Raw genomic sequence first — 26,964 nt, 5'->3', positions numbered from 1 at the left:
GAACTATTGGGACTTCATCAAGATAAAATGCCTCTGCACATCAAAAGAAGCAGTGAACAAATAAAAGTGGCAACAGATGGAATGGGAGATGTTTGGAAATGACATGTCATATAAAGGGCTGATATCCAAGATCCATAAAGCACTTCTCAAACTTAACACCCAAAAAAGAAATAATCCAATCAAGAAAAGGGAAGACATGGACAGATATTTCTCCAAAGACATGCAAATGACTAACAGACACATGGCAACATGTTCAACATCACTTGCCATCAGGGAAATACAAATCAAAAACAGAATGAGATACCATCTTTTACCAGTTAGGATGGCCAGAATTAACAAGTCAGGAAATAACAGATGCTGGCAAGGATGTGGAGAAAGGGGAACCCTCCTACACTCTTGGTGAGGAAGAAAGCTGGTGCAACCATTCTGAAAAACAATATGGAGGTTCCTCAAGATGTTAAAAATAGAACTACCCTACCACCTAGAAATTTCACAACAGGTTATTTACACCAAAGATACAGACATAGTGAAAAGAAGGGACACCTGTGCCCCAATGTTCATAGCAGCAATGTCCACAATTGCCAAACTGTAGAAGGAACAAAGATGACCTTCAACAGATGAATGGATAAAGAAGATGTGGTTCATATATACAATGGAATATTTCTCAGCCATTAGAAAGGATGATTACCTATCATTTCCATCGGCATGGATGGGCCTGGAGGGGATTATGCTGAATGAAATGAGTCAGGCAGAAGACAATTACCATATAGTTTTACTCTTATGTGAAATGTAAGGAATAGTGTGGAAGACCATAGGGGAAGAAAGGGAAAAATTAATGGGAAGAAATTAGAGAGGGAGACAAACCATGAGAGACTTGGGACTCTGGGAACCAAACTGAGGGTTGCAGAGGAGAGGGAGGGGGTAACAGGGTGTTAAGGTAGAGCATGTGTTGTGATGAGTACTGGATGTTACACACAACTAATGAATCCTTGAACACTACATAAAAAATGTAATGTACTATATGCTGGCTAACTGAACATAAAAGAATAAATGAATTAATAAATGAATGAATGAATGAATGAATATGGTTTCTACGTGAAAAACAATAATGGGAACATAATTTCAGATCCGTATGATGAAATATTTTCAAGATCTGTTTCATAGCAGTGTAAATACACTTAATACTACTGGACTTTATACTAAAAATGTTTAAAATGGCAAAATCAATGTTAGGATTTTTTACAATTTTTTAAAATTCATTCTGTATGATTCCATTTTTATAAAGATTTTATTAATTTATTTTAGGGAGAGAGAGAGAGAGGCACTTGAGTGGTGGGAGAGGCAGGAGGCGGAAGAGCAAATTGTGAACCCACACTGCACTGAACACAGACCCTACATGGGGCTTGATCCCATACCATGAGATCACATTCTGAGCCAAAATCGAGTTGGTGGCTTAACCGACTGACCCACTATCCATTTCCTTGGGCATTAGTATTGGGCATTCCTTGCTATCTCCACCACCGCTGTTCTGAACACTCTTGAAAATACCTCTATGAAAAATCATGCCTGAGTTTCCTGGGGTGAGTCTGAGTATGAGCACTGCTAGGTGATGGATGCATCTGCGGCCTGGGAGGGGTGCTGCTCACTGTTTTCTCAGACAGGTGTGCCCGTCATCCATCTCTCCAGGGTACCTTCATGTCCTCAGGCACCTGAAGACCCCCTGTCCCAGGAATTCACCTTCTCTAGCAGAGGATAGATGGGACTTCTTTCTCTGGCCAGGACTATGGAACCCTGATCCTGGGAAAGGAGAGCCCCCTGGGACTCCTGGCTCAGCCAGGCAGCCATGGCCACTGTGTATGTGACAGAGCCAGAGCGGCTGGGCCTTGGAGGGAATGAGTGCCTTAAACCAGCCTTACATGGGGCATATAGGAGCAGCAGCCTCTGCTTCTTGGGGAGCAGTGGTGTGTGCAGAAGGAGGGAGGCTGGGTGGAGCCTTTGATGTCATACCAAAGTCTCTCCCTTGGTACAGAAACCAGCAGGAAGGAAGCTCCAAGGACAGAGACTCCAAGAGGATTCCCATCCAGGGAAAGGGGGCCTGCTGGAGGGTACTGAAGCTGCCAGCCCCACCGGCCACAGGCTATTTGCACAGGATCTCTTCTGGTGCCTCCTTAGTACATTGTCCTTGTTCATGTGTGGACAGTGATTGACCCACTCAGTGCTGGTGCACTTTCAGGGGTGGACTAGAACCCTTCCAGGGCCTGCTTGTGGATCATAGGACCCCCACCCAGAGGATGTTCCTCTTCCTCCGGAGCTGGGGAAGGCAGCCACCATCCTGGGACAGAACCTGTGCTACCTGTGTGTTCTTTCTGAAGTCCCTGTGTTCATGGGGCATTGCTGTGCCTGAGAAAGGCCCTCTCAGCCCCAGGGTCAGGAGCTGTGAGGGGCTGTCTCCCATCCTGGCCCAGGACCATGACCTGAAATGATCATGTCTTTGGGAGGACAGAACTCCTTCAGGACCCAGGGAGGGGACAGGCCCCTCTCCCCTCCCCAGGTCCAGGATGCCCAAGAGCCTGCAAGAGCTCTTCATTCAAGGAGGACTCATGGAGAGCTTGTGTGTCTCATCGGCCCAGCAAGTGAAAGAACAAAACCCCAATGCTCAGTTTCTTTCTTTTTTTTTTTTTTTTAAAGATTTTATTTATTTATTCGACAGAGAGAGATCACAAGTAGGCAGAGAGACAGGCAGAGAGAGAGAGAGAGGAGGAAGCAGGCTCTCTGAGCAGGGAGCCTGATGCGGGACTCGATCCCAGGACCCTGAGATCATGACCTGAGCCGAAGGCAGCGGCTTAACCCACTGAGCCACCCAGGAGCCCGCAATGCTCAGTTTCTAACAGAAGCAGAATTTCAATGTCCTGTTTGGGGGCATCCACCTCCCCTTTTATGTGGCCTTGGGGGACCCCAGGGAATGTCTTCCTTTTTCTTGTGCCCTCAGAGGCAGGCACGGGTCCCATGTCCTGGGGTCCCCACCCTGTCCCACTGCTGAGGAAGAGCCACATCCCCTGACCTGGTGTCAGGAGTGTGGTCTCCCAGGTGCCAGGTGGCTGCATGGGAAGATTGAATTGCTTTTGAGGGAAGGGGTGCTTCCCTTTGGGATGACACATTCACCATCCCCACTGCACTCTGCAATCCAGGCTCTGTGCCCAGCTTAGGTCAACCACCAGCACCCCACATGCTCCTGCCATGGAAGCAATCATTCAGCATCACTGTACTGCACAGAAGTGGAGAGCGAGGCCCAGAGAAGGGAGGCAAATGGCTCCAGTCACAGGATGGGTCAGCAGAGGGGCTGGAAGGCCAGCCCTCCCAAGCCCCCATTAGCCCAGGCAGAGTCTCCCTGAATCCAGAGTGAGCCCTCCCCTGCCTTCCCAGTCACACCCTGAGCTGGATGATGGACTGTTCTTTTTGGCCCTGAGGATATTGCTGGCCAGCTAGGAGGGAGAGTGCAGCTGGTGGGATAGTCTGTAGCTACAGGACGGAGTGACATGTCTGAGCTAGCAGGAGCCACACTCTCGTCTCCCTCCCAGAGCCTGCCTGGGAGCTGGAGTCTGGGTGCCCTAGGGGCCAGCACACAACAGGGTCTGCGCTGACCAGGGACCCATGGTCTCCAGGGAGAGTCCACTCTGCCTTCTCCTAGTTCTTGTGCCGCATCACCTCTCCTCACTGTGGGGCTCCAGGACCCAGAACCAGGCTCCACAGCGCTGACATTACTCCAGCTTGTTATGAGTTTATAGCCCCTGGAGCAGCTGGATTTCCTGGGGCTGGAGGGAGGGCTGGCTACAGACAATGAACGGGCTGCAGGAGTGTGGGGCCTCATGGAGGGTGAAGGATGGGGCAGGGGTGGAATCCTGGGGTCACTGCTCATGTCTAAAAAGGGCTGAAATCCCTGAATGCCCATGGGTCCCTCATTACAGTAACAACTGTGCATTACAGTAACTCTCACACTCGGCCATCCTCGTGGAGGGTCCCTCCTCCCCGGCTTCCTTTCCACACCTCTGACTCCAGCCAGGGCTGCAGCCAGGGACAGACTGGACCTCTGTCCCAGCATCCTACCTGGAAGACAAGGAAGAAGGAGAAGAGAAGGGGAATGGAGTGGACTGCTCTTCTCCCTGCTCTGAGTCAGCCTCCACTGCTGCCTCCAGGTCCTCTGGCCCAGGCTTGCACTTAGCTGGATCCTGGAGGCATTCTGCATTCCTGGCCAGCTGGGAGTGGGGGGTATTCAGTGACCTTTGTGTCCCCAGATGTCCAACCTACATGGCCTTGCACCCCGAGGCTTGCTGCTTAGGATGGGTATGGTTTCGGAACCAAGCAGACTTTGGGGCCACAGAGCTCTTGGTGGTGGTGAAGAAACACAGGGGACAGGTCAGGTGCAGAGCCATGGGTCTTGTGCAGTGGGACTGGGTGATGGTACAAGTGTTGTGTGCAGGTCCCCTGTGCACACCTGGCCCTCTCAGGAGGGAGGCCTGTGTGCTTGGTGCACCTGTCCTCCATCTATCCCTGGAGGAGTGGCCAAGTTCAAGCATTTCCATGTTCAGCCCTCAGGGACAGTTGGGAACCTGGGGTCAAGAGAAACAGGGACTGGCCCAGGAAAAATAAAGGGTACAGAGTCAAGGAGTGGGGCTGTTCTCCAGACCTAGTTCAGCCCTAACCCTCCCATGAAGTTCACTTTGGGGATGAGAGCCCTTCAGATTCTCAGGGATAGCTATTCACACTGTCCCATGTGGGGACATGAACTTGGGCATCCCCAGACAAGTAGAGGCATGTGCGCCTGGGCACACATGCGTGTGCGTGCGCACACACACACACACACACATACACGCCATTCTGACTGTCCAGTTCAGGGTCAGAAGAGGCGGACACCCTGGGAGCAAGGTGGGTTACAAGGGGGAAAGAAGAAAGAGGTTGGAGATAGCTGGACCATGGGGCAGTGACATCAGAATCTCTGGCAAGAACACAGATCCATAGCATGGGGATGGGAGACAGGCCAGGATGATGGTCAAGGGTCCCCAAGGGGCCCCGGGGCTTGCCAGGACACTGAGAGAGGACAGGATCTGGGATCACCATCCTGGGCTACTGGAAGTAGGAAGAGAACCCCCCCCCCCCCACCGCCCAAGTCCAGAGGGGGCTATAGCACAAAAGGCCTCAACTTACTCTTCTGTCAATTCGGCTATAGAGATGTGGGGTCCCTCGGATCTCACAGGCTTGTAGAAAATTCTGTTGGCCTTGGATCTTCATCCCTGACCCACTGTGCTCCCAGTCCTGGGAAAATGCTTTGTACTCCCTCGAGGTCCTTCTGAGCAGAGGACAGCCTGTGGGCTTGGGGCCCTGATGACTTGGGTTTCCAGAACACGACAGAGCACTGCACCACTGGTCCGGGGACCAAGATCAGGACCCCCCCCCCTTTTGCAGCCTCAGGGACCCCATTTGGAAGAGGTTCCAGAGTCAGTGCTCTGGTCAGGGTGAGAAGGCCTTAGGAATGAACCAACCACCAGGACAGGAGAGAGAAATGGGGAGAAGGTAGGCTTCTGAGGTTTCTCACATTGCCTGCAGAGCCCCTAGGACTTGCTCGTGGAAGAGACACAGAGACACACAGAGAAAACAGAGACAGAGAGTGAACACAAGAGATGGAACCAGGAGAAGAACAGACTTTCTTCATTCAGGTTGGAAACAACATCCTATCATTTTGCTCCATTCTATTCGTTAGAACGCAATCACACAAGCCATCCACCCTAGAGGGGAGAGAATTCCACAGGGGTGTGTGCAAGGATTCAGGAATGCCAGGAACCACTGTGGGGACTGACCAGCACATGGGTTCAGATGAGGCCCTGGGGCCTGGGCCTAAACCTAATGGGATCCCCTGGAAGTCTGTGTCATGAGAGGACAAGGTCAGAATCAGTTCACTGCAACCTTCCCACGGGGTCTTGGAGACAGGCAGGAGGAGGGTGGCTTTGCCTGGACCCCAGAGCATACCCAGGCCCCTCTGAGCTGTGTTCTATGCCCCAACCAGACCCCACTCATTCTTGCATTGCTACGTGCATGCCCCAGCCTCCTGTGATAGCAGGAATGTATGTAGAGGTCCTATCCCTGATCGTGTCCCTAGGAGTAAAAGGCAGAAGAGCTAACTGTGCAGATGGGGAGCATAGGGAGGCCCTGACAGGCAGGGGGTCTGTTGAGGGTCACAGTCCTGGGAATAAGCAGGAGCCTGGTCTGAACCCAACTCTGTGTCCTCACAGCAGGGACACTGTCCTCACAGCTGGGACACCGCCCCAGCTCTGTCCTCATAGCAGGGATACCGCACCCAGGCCTTACAGGGTCTGTGGGTAGCTGTGTGGGTGTCAGGTAAGGGGTCCCTAGAAAGTGGTGACCTAAATTCCCTGACAACAGAACCCAACAGAATTTGAAACTGAGGTAACCTGGCACCCACATTCCAGAGATAGCCCCCTGCCCAGCTCATTTTGTTGGCGATCCTCGAAAGAAGAACATGTCTGCATGTTGCATCCCAAAGTCCAGAGGCCACAGGCAGAGGAAAGCACACCCTGCAAACACTTTTCCTAGCTGGGGATGTCACATCAGGGTTCCCTGACATCTCTGATCATTTGGCAGGAAGTACAGAAGGTGACACCATGAGGCCCAGAACCAGCCTCTAGCTGTATATGCTCTGATCCGATCTGTGCAGCTCCAGGTCCCCTTCTCATGCATGCATGTGTGTGTGCTTGTGTGTGTATTTGTAAAGAAGGCTCATATACGGTGTGCTCACCCCATTCAAGAGCAGGATGATGAGGGGTCAGATGCCCAGTGGGCAGGTCATGTTCACACCCCAGGTCAGGGCTGGCTGGGTGGGATGGGGTATAGGGGGCTATAAGCTTCTCCCCAGGGTTTATCCCATGTCCTGCAGGTATAGGTTCCTGTCCCAGGTATGGGGCTGTGCATGCACAGGTCTGTGTCTGATCTGGGAGCAGCAGGGCCACTGAGAATGCCTGGGCAGGGCTACTGGTCCCTGTCTTTGCAGAACACCAGAGGTGATGAAACAGGGAGGAGGCTGGCGGACATACGTTCCATCTCCCTGACACAGGGAGTGATCACGGGGGGCTCTCCAGGAACAGGGACGGGGGACTGCCTGGAAGGGCCTCTGACACTGCCCACATCACTGTCCCTGGTGGTACAACACCAGACTGTGGTCCAGGACCTGGAGCCCACAAAGGCTGAGTCCAAGGGTGAGAAGGCCAGAGCTGGGTGTATGTGGGTGTCTGGGGATGGGTCAGTGCTAGGCCCCACAGAGCAGAGACCTCAGAGGCTGGTGTGAAGCCAGGAGCAAGGACTGGGCTTACACAATCCAGTGGGTGGACTGCTGTTGGGGAGATGTCCGGTGAGGGTTCCTTCCTGGCTGTAGCTTCTCTGGGAGGCCCTGGGCTGAGCTCTATCTCTGCAAAGGCATACAAACATGTTCTCCATTCCAGGATCTCCAACAAAATGAGGTGGGCAGGGGGCTATCTCTGAAGTGTGGGTGCCTGGATACCTGGGTCTTGCTTTGAAGAGCTAGAGCCAACCCCAACTTCCTCCACTGCTCCGGGGGGGAGGGGGGTGGGGTGGGGGATGGTGACTGGAGAGACTTCAGCAGGAGACTAGGAGCCAGCAGGTGACCAGCCATCTGCCCATAGAGAGCCTGACACTCTCCCAGAAAAGCTGGCGCCTGTCCCTGCCCCAGCCTCTGCTCTTGCTACAGTTCCTGCTCCTGTCCCTGCCCCTTCCTCTGCCCCAGCCCCTGCCCCAATTCCTGCCCTGCCCTTGCCCCTGCCAGAGCCGCTCACCTTTCCCCTATGCCAGCCTGTGCTCCTGCTCTTGCATCTGTCCTGGCTCCTGTCCCTGCCCCTGTCTCAACCCCTACCCCTACTCCTGCTCCTTTGGGGCTCCCAGAGCCACATCCAGAGCCCAAAGCCCGGCTCATTGTACAATTATTCCTTGTTCTATCCCCCGACCATAATGGCCCACAGGAATGTTTTGTCCTCTACTTGTGTATTATTTCTCTATGGTACACATTAACTTATTTTGTCTTTTCATGTTCTGCATGCTGTTTATTATTTGTTTTAAATAAAATTACTTGTTTTCACTAGAACAAGTCATAAGCATTAAGTACATTCCCAACGCTGTGCCACCACACCACAGAACATCACTGCAGGGTATCTCCTTTCCCAAAGGAGACCCTGAACCCAAAGCCCTCCCTGCCCATTTCTCCTTTAGCCTGGCCTCTCGCAACCCCTAAACTGCCTTCTCTGTTCCTTTACCTGTTCTGGATGGTTCTGAATGTAGGATCACACAATATGTGCCTTTGCATCTACCCACCTATTTTCAAAGGGGACTCATTTTTTTTCTGTGTTTGTGTGACATACAATTTCCCTTATTTGATATTGAACCCCCTGACGGATATTACAGATGAGATGTAATCATAGAAGCCCCTTTAGGAATTATGGGCATAATCTCGGGGTCAGGACCTTTATTCCTGCTGGGACACCACAGACTGACCCAAGACAGGACACAGTTGGTTCCTCCTGTGGCCCACACAGAAACCAGGGAAATGCAAAAAGCTGGAAGATACACCACGGAGAGCAAATGTTTTGCTCTCAACCCAAGGCCAGAGAAAAGTTTCACCTGACTCTGCTCCCTCCCTCCTTCTCATCCTCCCTCCCTCCTTTCTCCCTAATTTCCATCCTCCTGCCTTCCCTCCCACCCCCCACTCTCATCCTCCCTCATCCCACCCTGCCATTCTCCCTCTCTCTCCTCCCTCTCTCCCTGCCTCCCCTATCCCTCCCTCCCTCCTTTCCTTCCTTCCCTCTTTTCCCTCCCTCCCTCTTTACCCTTCATCCACTTCCCTCCTCCTTCATTCAGCAGAAGAGCTGGGGGCCCTGCTCTGTACTGAGCACTGTGGCTTCATCAGTGAGCATCCCCCGAACCCATTTGGTCATATCTACTGTGGCAGGTGATGGGATTAGCAGTGGTGATGAGCACCAGGATCTGCTCCTGAAAACAGGCCAGTTGCACAAAGAAAAGAATGGAGAGGCCCATGCTTAGCAGTTCCTCTAGAAAAATCTAGTCCTGAAAAGTGATGAAAAGTAAATATATCCTAGACTTCATGCAATGTGAGTGCTAATGGCCCATATGCCCTGATTCCTAGAAACAACAAAGAGTAAATCAGCCAGTGTTGATTGGGGGTTTGTGGCACAACTTTTCTGACCAAATGACAGAGTTTCAACCAACATCTCCAGGGCCTCCGAGTTTTCCCAAGGGTCTCTGGGATCCTCTCACTCTTCCATCAACCTCTTGGGAAGCTCTTTCCTGTCATCTTTCTTGTCTCCTGCCTTTTCTGCGACCCTTCTGTGGTCTCCCCTCCCCCAACCAGGGCCACCCTCACCAGGATTCGCCATGCCCCTTGGATGGGTGCCCACATCCCACACTGGGCTCCATGAGCCCCGTGTTTTGTGGAAGACCTGTGAATTCCTTCTGGGGTCACCTGGCATCTCCCTTGAAGTGACCTGCATCTTTTTGCACTGGGTTTTCTTTGACGAGTCTGTGAGGCCAGGCTGTGCCCATGTCATGGGCAAGGAAGTGCAAGTCCAGAAGGTCCAGATGACCTGCCCCCAGTCCCAGCGTGTGGATCCTGGGCCAAGAGTGGTCCCTGAGCAGGAGAGGAGTTGGGTCCAGGGAGCCTAAGGGAGAATGTGGCACAGTGAACCCCCAGGAGGAGAGTGAGCACCATGGGGGCTTTGGTGCTCAGGCCTGCTGGGAGACCATGTCCCACCCGATTGGATCTGTCCCCAGGTCTGAAGATCGTTGGGATATCCACCCTCCAAGGCTGCAGGCTGACAGTGACTGGCAGGGGAATAGCATGATTGGTGCAGAAGAGAGCCAGATAGAGAGGAGGGGCAGGTGCTTCCCTAGCAGCAGGTATACTGGAGCAGACTGAAGGGGCATCAGCAGACAGCAGTATCTGCAGCTGGGGTCTCCATACAGGCCCCCTCCTGAGCTCAGCACAAGCTTGGCTGGAAGGCCTGTGTCCCCAAACACAAAGTCTGGCCCAGGACCTCCCCTCAAGCCCCTACTCCTAATCCTTTGTACTCAGCTCAAGTGCAAGAAATGGCCAATAGTTTAGGTGGTGTTGGGCACAGAGAGACATGTGATTCTATGATCCCACTACTGCATAGAGATTTGCAGGAAATGAAGTTAGTTTCTTGAAGTAAGATCTGCACACTCTCACCCAATCTCCCCAAGGAGAGGTGACCACCCTTAGCAACAGGGCAACCATGTGGGAAGTCATAGGCAACACTGCCCCAAATATGGCACGTTGGCAAATTAAATATAGAAACTGAAAGAATTTTGCATAGAGCAGAATCAAGAAGGTCCCTCTGATTCCCAGCCATCAGCCCTTCTTCCATGAAGCAGGTCAGACTACTCCCACATGGTACGTTCTCTCCCCAGACTGCAGGGACGACATGCTTATCACCAGAGTCAAGAAATTTAGGGCCACAAAGGGTAAAGGAACAAACCTGGTTAACTAGCCTTTATCTTCCTGGTTATTTGTTTACTGTTTACCAGCCCTACCTCAAACCCCTGTGTCTCTCAATTCTTCACACGTTTATTGTTTCTTTGCCTAAAATGTAGAACTGTCTGTTCCAATTGCCTCTGCTGGTCTCTATGTTTTTGTGAGGCTCCCACCAAAAAAATCAATACACTTTGCCAGCTTTTCTCCTGTTTATCTGTCTTTGTCAATTTCCATACCCAGCCAGGGACCTTAAGAGGAGTTGCAGAAAACTATTCTCTCTTGCAGCCCTTGGGGAGGGGTGGTGGCAGGGGGAGTCAGGAAAACCCATCCTTTCTTCCTGACATTGTTTAAAACCATCCTCTGCTGGGAAGCAGCAAAGAGCTGTGCATGGCTGGGAGAGCCAGGGAGAGGGAGGTGGAAGATGTAAGAAGCTACCTGACCCCCAGCTGGGGGACTTGGACCCATTGACAACTTCGGGATGTGATGATGAATATTATAATGGAAGCATCCGAATATCAGATGCTCTCCACCCCAGGCTTCATTATTGCTGCTCATTGTGGTTGCTACTGTTAGCTTAGTGATTTTTCTGAATTAACTTTGTCAAGCTTGTGTTCTTTGCCACGTGTGGCCACTGACTCCCTGTGTTGTTAACATAGCAGTCAGCCAGTGGCTGGGCAGAGAGATCACCCATGTTTCTGAGCTATGGCTACAGATTGGAGGGCCCCACAACCTCCTCCTCAGGTTTGAATAGTCTGCTCAAGTGGCTCATGGAACTCAGAGAAACATGTTACTTACTAGATGACCATTTCATTAAAAGGGCAGAACTCAGGACCAGGCAGCTGGAAGCGATGTGCAGGGCAAGATGTATAGCAAAGGCTTGGAGCTCCCTTGCTCTTGGAGTGAAAGAGGGCTTTTCAACACCTTGAGACCGTTCCAGGCATCAGTCGTCCAATGTCAGTGGCACTGAAATACATTCCTTTCCTGTGTCACCACCACTTGTCTCTCTCCTTTGGATCTGGGACACTGAATAGTGTAATGCAGCAAATCAAATACCAGTTCTTCCCCTCCCCAGGGTTCACTGATGCTGCTCCTCTCACTGCAGTTCTGCTGTTGGCTTAGTGGCATTTCTGAACTGATTTTGTCAAATCTGTATCCCTTGTCATGTGTGGCCATAGAAGTGTCTGGTTTGTGAATGTGGTGGTCAGCTGTCAACTGGGTGAGATTTCCTTAAACATCTGGAAACTTCCCTCCTTCTGGAAACAAACAAAATGAAACAAAACAAAATAACTTCCAGTCTTTGCAGATGCCTTCACTTCTTAGTTGCCACGTCTGACAATCACCAGAGAGCAGAGCCTAGGGCCTTCTCGGGTCGGCCCTGAGCAGGCACCCAGCCCATGAATGCAGTGTCCCAGGGGTTTGGGAATAGGTCAGAGCTTCCAGGCCCTTCTTCCCTAAAGCTCCTCATCACTCAGCCTTTCTTTCAGTGATTCTGCTTGGTTTCCATTTGCCCCAATTCTTACATTTCATGACACAAATTAGGCGGTAGAGACTCACGTATGTCTTTATGGTTTAGACATCACATGTCCTCCATTAGCCACCTCACTACTGGAAGAGTTGGTGGAAATCAACAAGTCACAGAAAAATCCATGGGTCTGGACATAGTGTTTCCCTCCCCTGAGATGGGGACATCTGTGAGAGGAGTAGATGTCCAGCTGTTGGGGGTTGGGAGGGTGGTGTAGGCACCTGACGTGGACAGGACAGATTGGGTAGGTTAGGCTGAGATCTCCAAGGTATGTTTCTGACATCTGGGCTGAACTTGTCTTCAAAGCTGCAGACTGGTTGAGATTATCTTTAGGCTGAGGAGGAAAATGAGAGGAGCAGAGGAGACTGAGAAGCCTCATAACAGACACATTAAAAAAATTGTTCAACATCCCTCAACATGAGGGAAATACAAATCAAAACTATAATGTGATACCACCTTACAGCAGTTAGAATGGCTAAAATTAACAAGACAGGAAACAACAAGTCTTGACGAGGTTGTGGAGAAAAGGGAAAATTTTACACTGTTTTTGGGAATGCAAGCTGGTGCAGTCACTCTGGAAAACAGTATGGAGGTTCCTCCAGAAGTTGAAAATAGAGCTACCCTATGACCCAGCAATTGAACTCCTGAGTATTTACCCTGATGATACAGATGTAGTGAAAAGAAAGGTCACCGGCACCCCAATATTCATAGCAGCAATGTCCACAAAAGCCAAATTGTGGAAAGAGCCTAGATGTCCTTCAGCAGGTGAGTGGATAAGAAGCTATGGTCCATATATACAAGGGAATATTCATCAGCCATCAGAAAGGATGAATACCCACCATTTGCATCAACATGGATGGAACTGGAGGGGATTATGCTGAATGAAATAAGTCAAGCAAAGAAAGATAAGAATCATATGGTTTCACTCATATGTGGAACATAAGGAATAGAGATGAAGACCCCAGGGGAAGGGAAGGAAAACTAAATGGGAAGAAATCAGAGAAGGAGACAAACCATGAGACATTCTGGACTCTGGGAATAAAACTGAGGGTTATAGAAGGCAGGGGACAGTGGAGGGATAGGGTAGCTGGGTGACAGGTATTAAGGAGTGCACAAGTTGTGATGAGCACTGAGTGTTACAGGCAGCTAATGAATTACTGAACACTATATTAAAATCTACTGATATGCTATCAGTACATCAGTACAGATAACGAATTTAAAATTTAAAAAATTAAATTAAAAATAAAAAAAAAATAAAACGAAGGCAGAAACCGTGAATAATTCAGAGGGCTCCATGCTCCTCTGGAGTCTGAGCTAGGAGCCACAGCCAAGGCCTCTGGCAGTCAGGGGACTGAATGTCTGAGAGGTGGCTCAGTGCACTACCCTATCCCTCTACCCGCCCCCCCTTCTGTAACCCTGAAGCCCCATGGCTGTGGCTACGTGCAGGCATTGGGAAGGAAGACCTGACCAGAGGCCATCCTTTCTCCAAGGCCACTGCTGGACCACTTCCATCCCCACCAGGTGGTGTCTTTCTAGAACCAGGAAGAAAGCCTTTTCCTTGATTGTTCTTTTTAAAGATGGTTGCTCAGCATTGACACAGAAAAAACATCTGGCATAAAACTGGAACCATTCATGTCTGTGAATGACTCAGAAGTTATAAAAATATAATGACCACAAAGAGAGGACCCTGTGTCCCTAGACAGGCCTTCTGTGTGTGGGTGTAGCTGCGGGCTATGGACATGCCTGTGTGGGCAGGGATTGGTTCCATGGTCTCCCTCAAGGGGACAGAAGTAGGAACCTGCTCTCACAGCTTTGCTCAGGACAGCACCCCCTGATGGAGATGGGGACAGACCCTCATGAGACGTCCTCGTGATTCTGGAGCATGGCCTGAATCTCAGCTTCTTCATGAAGAGGGGGGAGGGCATCCCAGCCACCATGGGTCCCACAGGTCCTCCTGGAATAGCCATTCATGAGTCCCAGATGCCCTAGTGATTCTTGGGCACAGCCTGAATCTCAGCTTCTTCATGAAGGGTGGGGAGGGCAGCCCAGCCCTTGTGGGTCCCATAAGTCCCCTGGGGATAGCACCTTGGTGGGCTTGTGGTCCAGCAGGTACCTGTTCAAGTGGCTCTCGCCATTCCACACAACCTCAATCCCATTGGCCACGTCATGCCCCATCACGTGGTGACAGGCCAAGGTCAGTCAATGAACCTCCACCAATCCCCCCAGAAAGGACCCCATGTAGTAGACATCACCCTGATCCCTGGGGATGTGGGCCTGGGACTGTGGCCAGTGCTGGTAGCTGAAGTGCTCATAGGACACCCAGTAGAAACTGTGGTGTGGGGTGCCAAAAAGGGGGACAGGAGTTCCATGCCCACATGGTCACAGAACTTCAAGTTCATATCTGCACATATCAGGTCTTCCACCTCATGGAGGAAGCACTGCTCACAGAAGTGGCTGACCATCACCATGTGCTGCATGGACACATCCTGTCAGTGTGGGGTGCTGGGGGCCTCAAGGACCACCACCCTCCAGACCTCCCAGGGGGGCACACAGGCCTGTCAGCCTGCTGGTCAGTGATAACCTAGTAGGTGACCCTGTGTCACACCACAATGGGCTTCTCTGCCCTCTTCAGGAACAGCTCCAGGAAGACCACCAATCTACAGGGATAAGGGACAAGGTGGGAGGAGGGTCAGTGTCAGAGGCTGGCAGCAGAACCCCAGACCTAGGAGCCATGAACTTGTGCACCTTCTACAAGGGGACAGGCCTGGGGCTGCTTTAAGCAACAGCCACTCCCCCAGCCTGTCCTGAGCAAGACTGCTTGTAGGGCCTCCCTACATTTCTGGTTCCCAGAGATGGGGGCCATCAGCACCCCATAATACAAAGGGGAGCCTGAGGCTTCAGAGTCGGGAAACCAACCCCACAGTCAGCATGCTGGAGCCAGGAACACTCCCTCTGTGCCAAGGTCCCAGGAAAAACCTGAAGGTGCCCTCCCCTGGCTGACCCCCTGCAGATCCTGTCCTCACCTGCCAGGAGTGGAGCACCTTTGGGCACAGCCCTCCTTTCTATGGCCTACAGACTGGCTAGAATCAGCAGGGCTGGCTTCCTGCCCCACTTTGCTTTGAGAGGGTTGTCGCTGGCCCCCACAGCTGTCTCCACCCCCGTAGGGTCCTCCCTTGAAGGCTACTGGGCTTCTTGCTGACAAGGTCCATCAGTCAACCACTGCTATTCCTAAGAGCCATCACCCTTGAACACCCCCAGATCAGGAATCAGGTCCAGCTCATGGGCATGGACGGGGAAAGAGGGCCACTGGAAGAAGGGGAGGCTTACTTAGGCCCCAGCCATGAATCCAAGAGTGTAAGCTTCCAGGTCTAAATCCACATCTCCTGGGCCCCAAGAAGTTGGAAGTCTTATCTCTCTAAGGGACTACCTGCAGGGATAACAGCTTCCCCATTGTCAGCAAGGGTGGTGAGCCCCTCTGACACTGATTTTTTTTTTTTTTTAAGGTTTTACTTATTTGACAGAGAGAGAGATAGCCACAGAGGAAACACAAGCAGGGAGAGTGGGAGAGGAAGAAGCATGCTCCCCGCTGAGCAGGGAGCCCAACATGGTGGGGTTTGATCTCAGGACCCCAGGATCACAACCTGAGCTGAAGGCAGATGCTTAACGACTGAGCCACCCAGGTGCCATGAGACTGATTTTTTTCACTCAGGCACTAAGGTTACTTCCCTGTGCTTGCCCAATACCTGGTCACTTAGTAAATCACTCACAAAGGGAAAGCAGGCACTACATTTAAATGGGAGACAAGGCCACACGTAGCTGGCAGACATGAGTCAGGTCAAGGGGGGCAGGTCCAGGTCCAGTCAACAGGGGAACAAGCCAGACATGGAGGCAAAGGGAGAGAAGAGTACTCCTGGCAGAGGGAAGAGGGAAGGCAAAGGCCTGGGGTCTGGCCCAAGGCAGATGTGAGACAACCACACCCTGGGAGGCCCATGGGGATTGGGGGGATACGGTGGGAGAGGGAAGGCTGGAGAGGACAGGCAGCCAGGGAGTGGATCACAGAGAGGCTCAAAGGTTATGTTCTGAAAAGATCACTCTGCTGGTTACTGGAGAAGAAAGGGTTCTGTACAGTGGAAGATGGGGAGACCCTAACCCTAAGCCCTAACCCTAACTTCACCCTAACCCTAATCAAACATCGTGCTCAATTTTAAGGATTGATAGTTCTACTGTGAAATTACAAACAAGTCCATCATGCTGGCTTTCACTCCTTGCTCAGTATTGTATTGAAAGTTCTACCCAGAACAATAAGGCAAGTAATAAGGAATCCACATGAGAAAGGAAACAGTAGAACCAGGTGTATTCAGAGGCCAGAGATGGCATCATCTTATACAGAGTGCTTCCTAAAGAATCAACAACAACAACAAAAAAGATTACAGCCAGTTCCCTAATTCTGCAAAGCTACAGGACAAAATGTCAATACAAAAAAATCTCTCTTATTTATATACACTAGCAATTAATCATCCGAAAAGGAATTCAAGAAAACAATTCTTTTTTAGGGAACATCAACATTGAGGAAATACTTAGGAATAGATGTAGTGGAGTTTATATCTTGTACACTAAAAATTACAAAACATTGTTGAAAGGAAGTAAAGGAAACTTAAATAAATCTGAGGATACCCCATGGTGATGAAAAGACATATTTTTGATAATATGGCAACAGTACACAAAGCAATGTGGAAATTCAATGTGTTCTCAAGAAATTTCACAAAAGCCTTTGGGAATAAATGTACAAGCTAATCATAACTGTCATATGTAATTTTAAGGGACCACAAGATAGCTAAAACCATCTTGAAAAAGAAAATTGAAGGTGGAAGTTCATACTTCCAAAATTCAATCTTAGTACAAAGCAACAGTGAACAAAACATTGTGACACTGTTGTACCCTGAAACAAATAATACATTTAAATTTAAAAATATTTTAAATAGGGGCGCCTGGTGGCTCAGTGGGTTAAAGCCTCTGCCTTCAGCTCAGGTCATGATCCCAGAGTCCTGGGATGGAGCCCCTAATAGGGCTCTCTGCTCAGCAGGGAGCCTGCTTCCTCCTCTCTCTCTCTCTCTGCCTGCTTCTCTGCCTACATGTGATCTCTGTCTGTCAAATAAATAAATAAAATCTTTAAAAAAATATTTCAAATAAATAAAATATTTTTTTAATTTTTTAATTAATTTTTTTATTTTTTATAAACATATATTTTTATCCCCAGGGGTACAGGTCTGTGAATCACCAGGTTTACACACTTCACAGCACTCACCAAACTCAACACCCAATTTTTTAATTTTTAATTTTTTTAGAAGTATGTGTACATATATGTTAATTTAAAAAAAAGTGTGCATACAGATCAGTGGGATTTAACCAAGACCCCAGAAATAAATCTATCTATGTCCACTATCTATGGACATGCTCAGCGGGGAGCATGCTTCTTCCTCTCCCACTCTCTCTGCTTATGTTTCTTCTTTGGCTGTCTCTCTCTCTGTCAAATCTATCTATGGTCCACTGAATTTTAACAAGTGTGGACATTACCCTGGAGGGACAGAATGGTCTTTTCAACAAAGGGTGCTAGACAATCAGCTATCTATGTACAGAGGAATGGAATTGGACCCTTACCTCACACCACATATAAACATTAACTCAAAATAAGTTAAAAGCTTAAATGTAAGAGGTAAAATTATAAACTCTAGAAGAAACGAATGGGGATAAGTCTTCATAACCTTGGATTTAGCAGTGCTTTTAGAGCTGATAGCAAAGCATGAGAAGAAAAGAAAAACATGGACAAAATAATATCCTCAAAATTAAAAATCTGTCCTGGACGTCTGGGTGACTCAGTTGGTTAACCATCTGACTCTCAATTTGGGCTCAGATCATGATCTCAGGGTGATGAGACTGAGCACCAGGTCAGGCTCGACACTGAGTGTGGGATCTGCTTAAGATTCTCTTTCCTTCTCCCTCTGCCCCTGTCCACTCATACACTCTATCTCACTCACTCTTAAAAAAGAAATGTAAATTATTTTTCTAATAAGAGTTTGTTGCCCAGAATATGTAAAGAGCTTTTACAACTCAACAAAAAGACAACCCCATTTTTAAAATGGATGAAAGACTTGGATAGACCCTTCTCCAGAGAAACCATACAAATGGTGAATAGCACATGAGCAGATGTTAAACATCATTATTCTTTTTTTATTTAAGATTTTATTTATTTATTTGACAGATAGAGATCACAGAAAGGCAGAGAGAGAGAGAAAAGGAAGCAGGCTCCCTGCTGATCAGAGAGCCCGATGCAGGGCTCGATGCCAGGACCCTGGGATCATGACCTGAGCCGAAGGCAGAGGCTTTAACCCACTGAGCCACCCAGGTGCCCCAAACATCATTATTCTTTATGGAAATGAAGATTTAAACCAGTTAGATGTAGAATCACTATGATCAAGAAAACTAAAAATAACAAAAGGATGTTGAGAAACCAACCCTTAAACCTTATTTGTGAAAATGGTGCTTTCTACATGTAAAACATTTGTCATTTACTTAAATAGATCAAAGCAGAATTATCATATGATTCAACAATTATACTCCTAGATATATACCCCCCAAATTGAAAACACTGGTTCAAACAAACAAGCAAAAGTGTACAGGAATATTCATAGCAGTAGGGTTCATAATAGGCAAAACCAGAAACTATGCAAACGTCCATCCATGGGGAAAAGAATAAACAAAGAGAGGTAGATCCATACATGGCTATCTTGTTCTGCTCTATGAAGGAACGAAGTAAAATGGTTCATTTGTAGGGAAAAAAATATGGTGGTTCCTTAAAATGTTAAACACAGAATTCCACTGCTGCCTATATGCCCCCCAAAATTGAAAGTAAAAGTATCCATATTCAGAGCAGCACTTCTCTCAACAGCCAAAATGTGGAAGCACCCGAGTGTCCACTGACAGATGAATGGATAAATAAAATGTTATTAATACACCATGTAACATGATTCAGCCTTAAAAAGGAAGTGAGTTCTGACACACATTATAACACAGATTGAAGCTGGAAGTCATTATGCTGGGTGAAATCAGCCAGTCACAGAAGGACAGATACTGTATGATTTGACTTGGATGAGGTGCCTGGGACACAAAACTGTATGTGGCTGGAGGGCACTGAGGAGAAAGGACAATGGGGAGTTGGTGTTTCTTACATACAGGCTGTGGGAACTCAGTTAAGGTCAGAGAACTGTGTACCTGAAATGTTTTAAGGGGTCAATGTTCTTATGTTTAGTCACTGTGAAAGAATGAAGGACCTATGCATAACACAACGTGGATGACACTGAAAGTAGCCCGTGACATAAGCCATATGGAAATACCACTCACATTGGAGCTGTCTGTGCTCCTTAAGTCCACCATGGTTACCCAAATAAGGTAACTGGAATAAATAAAGTCCTAGAGGAAGTTCCAGAAGAATAAAACTGGATCCAAATGGAGAGTGCATTTCAGATTGTCAGGGAGGTGGTGACAGCTGAAGTGGGTGTGTGGTCTGGGTTCAAATGTGGAAACCATCATGATTTCCTCACTTGGGGTTACATGGTGGTTCTGAGAGACAGTGTCTCTGTTTGGGGTAAAATGCACCAAAGTAGCCCATATGAACTGGCAAATGTGGTAAGGAAATGACAGCTGGGGAGTCTGAATGTGGAGATAAAGCACATTTGTGCTACTGTCACAAGTTACTATAGATTTAAAATCACCACAGAATAAATGATTCTTCCAGACATTCACATTAGCACCTCTTCACAGAAACAGAGAGGACATCAGACTTCAGGATGGAGGCCAAGCCTTCCCAGATCCAGTTCACCTACCGTGGAGAGGTCACTCACCCTTGGAGAAGGCCGCATGTTAGCAAGAGACTCCTGAGAGGATTAAATCGGGCACCCGGTGTCTTGGGTGCAGTAGAGCAGTGGGGTTTGGAATTCCAATTCTCCACAGTGCCCCACCACAACCTCGTTAGAACTGTGAAAAAGCATGAAGGGAAGCCTCAGTAAAGTGGTCTCAGGATGCCAGAAGGGGAGGCTGGAAGGGGGCGTCTGGTGCTCAGTGTCCATTACAGACCCCACATTAGAATCCCCCACAGGAGAGATTCATCCATTCCAGGCCCCACAGGGGAAGCTAGAGGGTTCATCTCCTACAAGAAACCCACCATCCCTGCAGCTCAGCCAGTGAGAATCCTCCATCACTCCAAACCCCTTCCTTTCTTTAGTGGACTTTCCTTCCAAGTAACACTCCCACCTTCTTCCTCCTTCTCTGTGAAATAGTGTTCCTCTCTTTTGTTTCTTGCACTTGCCAGGATGTGAACGTAGCTTGCTTATCCCAGATTGCCATTCTCTGCTATTCCCAAATAAACACATTTTGTTGCTCAAATAACTGGCAGTTTGAGTTTAAAGCAAACAGAATTAATAAATTCAAGAAACTTGCAAGGAACAAAATCAATACACAAATCAATTGCATTTCTATGTGCTCCGAAGGAACCATCAGAAAGATACTACGGAGAACAATCTCATTTACTACTGCATCCAAAAGAACAAGATACCTGGGAGTGCCCTGAACCAAGTAGGTGACACACCTGTCCTCTGACAACTGTGAGACACTGAAGACAGACATGAAGGGAGACACACGCAGATGGGAAGATACTCTGTGCTCAGGGAAGAACCGACACTTGTATAATACCTACTCTCCCCAAAGCCATCCTCAGAGTCCGTGCTGTTGCTCCCAAACTTCCATACTCCAGACCAATCCTGAAGCGGGTGTGGACATGGGAAGGACCCTGCAAGGCCAAGGTAGGGGGAGCACGAGCACCGAGGCAGCATCTGCTCTCTGACTGCAGACCATCTGAGGGGCCCCAGGAACTGAATCCACCTGTGCACAAACACAGACATGTAACCAGAGTTGTGCATCCCAGACCAGAAAGGAGAGAACCCACAGCCTCATGCACGGTACTGCAGGATGCCACATCACCACGCAATACCACATAAAACCATGGAAGCCCCAGTGTCTACACAGCTTGCCCTTCCTCCGTGGGGTCCTGAGACCATGCACCCCCTCCCCATTCCCTCCTCAGGCGGCTTCTACTCACCTTCTCCTCCAGTGGCTGGTCCTGAGGGCACTGGACTACTGTCAGTGTGAACACGGCCCCACGTCCTCCACAGTGCATCCTGTCCGTGTGGATGTGTACCCACATTCTCCCCTAGCTTGTTTTGTTGGTGTGGGAGTGGGCCCACGTCTCCACAGTAGGTTCTGAGGAAGCCAGGCTCCTGTCCCAGCTGTGACTGTGCAGGCCAGGCTCAGAGCTGGATCCAGGGTCCTGCACCCTCCGCAGGTGGTGGAGGCAGTACAGGACTAGGGAAGCTCACCCTTCAATGAAAACACCTGCTCCCTCCCTGGGTCCAGCTGAAGTCTTTTCATTCTGGAAATTCAAGCTGCATGGAGCCCAATATTCCCCAACTTCTCCAAAAATAGCTAAGGAAAAATTAATTGGAAACAATATGGATTGACAACAGTCCCTGACCCAAACTGTGGCAACCAAACATGACCCTAACTCTGACACAGACCCACACTCTGACCTCCACTTGCACTCAAGCCTGGCTCTGACCCCAATCCAAGACCCTAACCCTAGCCCCGAACCCAAACAGTGTTCACAAGAATCAAAAGGTAGAAACTGCAAATACCCATCAATGGTGAATGCATAAACAAAGTATGGTGAAGGATTTGAATTTGGGTTCAGGTTCAGGTTTCAGAGTTCTACATCATTAAGGGTCAGGGTGAGGATTAGAGTGAGGGGCAAGGGAACAGTTAGAGTTTAGGGCTTTAGGTTTATGATTTAGGGTTTAAGACTTAAGGCTTATGGGATAAAGTTCAAGGTCAAATTTGGGGTTAGGGTTCATGCTGGGATTTGGGTTCAGGGTTCATGGCTCAGAGTACTGGTTTAGGGTATGGGTTCATGGTTCAGGACTTGGATCAGGGCTAGGGTTCACAGTCCAGGCTTTGGGTACAATTTCAGGTTTGGGATTCAGGGTTCCAGGTTGGGCTATTAGGTCAGGTTAGGTTTTAGCGTTAAAGTTAAGGATTAAGGTTAGGTTTAGGGATAACACATTTTCTTCAGTTGTCATCATGGACACAAAATTTCTATTGGAAGTTTCTAAACCTAAATCTGAAATGTATTTTATCTGGATGTCAGGAGCTGGTTTAGAATTTAAGATCTCAGTAACTCCCTACCAATAGCATTATGATCCTAGGGTCTCACAGTCACCCCAGAATTCACTTTTGTCTTGGCTGAAACATACCCTTGGCAGAGAAGAGAGAGCTGCTGCTGAAGTTGGGATTACTTCACAATGGTAGAGGTATGAAACCAAACATTGTGGAACTGTTCATGGAAAATAAAACAGGAGACAAATAACTGGTTGACTTCTTATTCTTCCACAATAACAAAGACCAAGTTTCCAATAGAATCTGATAATGTTCCCTAGGAAGGTCTTTGGTACTCATTACCAGAACTGAAAGAGGGCCCCTTTCCTGATTTAAACTAAGAATTGAAGCAGAATACTTCCTATTAAAAATAAAAATTTATTATTTGACTGTTCCAGTGTATAATTTGTGGAAGCACTGACAACATTTTCCTTTCTCAAATCCTCATCAACACACAAGTAAAACACAGACAGTGTCGTAATGCACTGCTAATTGGAATATCAAGCACAGGGAAAGAAAGGACTGTCCCTTCTGTGAAAGGTATTGGGAAAACTAGATACTAAATGCAGAAGAATGTGACTAGGTCACTAGCTTATACCACTCATAAAAAGTGGCGGTGGGGGGTGGGAGGTTGGGGTACCAGGTGGTGGGTATTAGAGAGGGCACGGATTGCATGGAGCACTGGGTGTGTTGAAAAAATAATGAATACTGTTATGCTGAAAATAAATAAAAAATAAATTCAAAAAAATTATGAATGGATGAATGACTTGGATATAAGGAATGAATCCATAAACCTCCAGAAAGAAAACACAGGTAGTAAGTTTCTGGATATTATGTTGGGGAAGAGGTTTTTACACCAGACACCAAAGGCAAAGGCAACAAAAACAAAAAATAAACAAGTGGAAGGACAGCAAACTGAAATTTCTGCATGACAAAAGAAACCATCAGACCCTTAAAAGGCAATCTCCCCAATGAGAAAAAATATCTCCACATCCTATGTGTGAGAAGAGGTTAATATCCAAAATACACAAAACACTCCTGAAATCCAAACAAAAACTGAATACAAACTGTGGAGAATATGTGAAGAGACAATTTCCAAAGATGACATACAGGTGGCCAACAGACACAAAAAAAAGCTGTTCAACATCATTAATTGTCATCAGGGAAACATAGGTCAAAGCTGCAATCAACCATCACCTCACAACTGTGAGAATGGCTATCTTCCCAGAGATAGACAACAGGTGTGGTCAAGGGTGGGTACACAAGGGGACCCTATGCACTGTTGGTGGGAATGGAAGTTAGTGTAACCACTGTGACAAACGCTGTGGAGGTTCTGGAAAAAATTAATACAAGTACCACATGACCTGGTAATTGATCTACTGAGTATTACTTTGGAGAACACAAAGACGCTCCCTTCAAAAGAGAGATTCACTCCCATATTCATGGCAGCATTATTCACAATAACCAGACATGGAAACATTGACCTTGGGAGCATTATGCCAAGTAATTCAGACACAGAAAGACAAACACCAGAGGTTCTCATGGACATTCCACATGCAAAAAAATACTGAGTGCATAGATAATGAGAACAGGTTGGTGGTGGCCAGATTCAGGGATGGTGGCAGAAAATGGGTGAAGGTAGTCAAAGGTGCCATGTTTGAGTGATAAAATCCGCAAGTCATTGAATGTTCTGTGCAGCATGGAAATGAAAGATAACCCTGCAGGATGGGATACAGGCTCCCCCACTACTTGGAAATACAGTGTTCCTAAGAAACCTTTCACAGCAGAAATGATGTAAATGGAAAAAGCAATTATCACTCACTTCTACAGAAAAATGAGTGAGCATGCTCAGACACCAAAAGTTCCTTCTCTTTGGCTCTTCTTGGGCCTCAGGACAAAACATCCTAATGGATGCCCAAAATAAATGGAGATAAAGCACAGCAGATGTTCACAGATGCAATTCAAAGTGCCTGTGGCTGGACCTGGAGAGCAGTGTTCAGGAAGGAGCTGGTTGGGTTGCACACTGCCTCTGTAGTGGTTCCCCAAAAAAGAGATGCTAAACACAATGCCAGATTCAGGTAGCTGCATGGCCTGGTCCATGGTCCTGAGCAGTCGTGGCCTGAATGATGCAAGAAAGCGCTCTAAATGCCAGGCAATCCTGTGGCCTGAATTGCTCCATAATGTGGGCAAACCATGTCCTCTACTCACTCCCCTGGGGAGCCCGCAACAGCACTGGCAGATCAGGATTGTGCCTGCCACCTTAGAGGAAGCCAAGCCTTCTCGACCTGTGCAAAACCCTCAGAGTGGGAGAAACCTGATGCCCCCCGAGGCCACCCACACCTTCAGCTTCCCTCTCCCCAAACCACAAACCCAGAGCCTGATGCTTAGGCTGACCCCCAACCTCAACTCTGTCCCTGGGGAGCCTGGCTCAGGAGGCCCTCAGGGGAGCCCCATGGGCCCTGCCCTTGATCCTGGTTGGTTCCAACACAAACCTAGTGAGAAAGCACTCCAACACTGGCATGAGCACGGCCCGAATTGCCACACAACACCAGCCAATTCTCATGAGCTTTCTGCCCAAATCAATGTGATTTGGGCAGAAAGGTCATGAGAATTGGCCAGAAAACCCCAGAAAACTTGCTTCCAGCGATGGGGACTGAAAGGGAGCCACCTGGCCCTGGTCTGTGGTCGCAGCCAGAACCTCATGAAAAAGGGCTCTAAATATCAGGTACCTGTATGGCCAGAATTGCCACAGAATACCAGCAACACCTGGCTCTACTCAATCCCCTGGTAGCCATCTAAGTGTTGTCAGTTTGGGCCTGCCATGACCCTAGGCTCTAATCCTAACAATAGGTGGTATTTATAGGCTTCTATCCCCAGAGGCCTGGCCCCCAAGCCCTGAGCGACAACCCAGCTTTGCCTGCCACCCAGGAGGAAACTGTGCTGTTTGGAGTTGTGTAAAACCCTCAGAGTGGGAAAAATCTGCAGGACCCCCTGAGGCTACTCTTACAGTCAGTACCCCTCAGGCCAGAAACCCGGAGCCTGATGTTCAGCCTGACCCCCGCCCTCAACACTAGCCCTGGGGAGCTGACCTCACCTGGGGCCCTCAGGGGAGCCAGGTGGGCCCGGCCCATGAGCACGGATGGTCATAACACAAACCTAGTGAGAAATTGCACCAAATGTTGGGTGGATGCATGGCCCGAATCACCCCACAATGCTGGCCTTTGGGCAGAAACTTTGTGGTAATTGGCTAGAAATCCCCAGCCAATTCGTTTCCAGCAACAGGGTCCCTCAGGGGATTTGCTTGGGCCTGGCCTGTGGTCCCAAGTGTTCACAGCCCAAACCCTGTGAGAAAGTTCTCTAAATGCTAGATGTGTGGGGGCCTGAATTGCTTCAGAAAGCCAGCCACCTGCCCTCTACTCAGCCCCCTGGGAAGCCCACCTCAGTGCTGGCAGAATCGGCCTGCCATGCCTATAGACTCTAACCCTAACCCTAGGTTAGGAGGATGCAGGATATTTATTCCATTGAAAAATCTTGCCCTGAACGTGTTACTGTCTTTTCCACAATGCTAAAACCAATGAATAGCAGAAATAAGGCTTACCCTAATAGTGTCGTGAATTTCATTATGATCTTGCTGGTTTCCACTGAACCCATGATTAGAGTATTTCATTAAGTATTTGCCATAATCTACAGATTATCTTTCGAAAAAGAGAATTACTTTGGAGTATAGGCCTACCACATTCTAACAGCTCTATTGCACACTGTATGCTGTCACTCACCTTCCAGTTAGATATAGAAGGTAAATTCTATCAGTTTTCAGGTATAATAAAAATAATGTGAAGAATCTTCCTTATTAGTCTGGCTTCCCACACAAAAAGCAGAAGAAAAAAAAAATATATATATATGTCCTGAAATATGTCATGATTAAAGCAAGTAGTTTTATGAGTCCATAGGACATTCTGTATTTTTTCTTTATCATCCTTTAAATGAAAATAAATTCATTAATTAATTTAAGTTTCTGTTGTAGACCACAGATTTTCAAAACAAGCCATTCTGCTTTGTCACTGTAAAGAAAACCACAACAAATGCCAAGGTTCTTAGGGCAGAATTTGTCTGGGTCCACTGCACACACTACTCTTGGGCCAGATTATGTCCCCTGTGACATTTCATCCTGAGAAGCTATGAAAGTGGTGTTTAGCCAGCTTATCTTCAGAGAAGTTGTCCATGTCTCCTGGCATTTTAGTTCTTTCAATGGATGGCATGGTTCCCACTGAGATTTCTGAAGAGGAGTCTAATTAACTCAAAGAGACCCTGGCAAAAGTTGATCCCAACAACAATGGATTAATGTGTGACTGAATGTCCTAAGTTTCTCAAAAAAGCTAACATGTCATTAGCCAGATATAAAGTGAGAGAGATTACTCAAAAACCAATGGTGGATGGTGACAGGAATAAATACAGGAAGATCAAATTTAACAAATTTGTTTATAATTTCCAAGAGGTAAAAAGCAGTGATATTGCTAAAACCTCCCACAAAGCAGTCAGCAGGAAAGAAGGGAATTCCACTCTGCAATGTGTTGGGAGGGGGCTTCAGAGCTGTCAA

General features: G+C 48.2%; 1 pseudogene; it reads right to left on the bottom strand.

The window, feature by feature from the left end:
• Positions 1 to 14,092: 14,092 nt before the first annotated feature.
• On the bottom strand, positions 14,093 to 21,363 carry LOC106004339 (annotated as a pseudogene).
• Between the last annotated feature and the right edge of the window lie 5,601 nt (positions 21,364 to 26,964).

This window comes from Mustela putorius, unplaced genomic scaffold, assembly GCF_011764305.1.
Source record: "Mustela putorius furo isolate JIRA1106 unplaced genomic scaffold, ASM1176430v1.1 tig00003987_pilon_pilon_pilon, whole genome shotgun sequence".
NCBI lineage: Eukaryota > Metazoa > Chordata > Mammalia > Carnivora > Mustelidae > Mustela > Mustela putorius.
The sequence above is the reverse complement of the archived record's forward strand: the minus strand, read 5'-3'. Positions and strand labels throughout refer to the sequence as shown.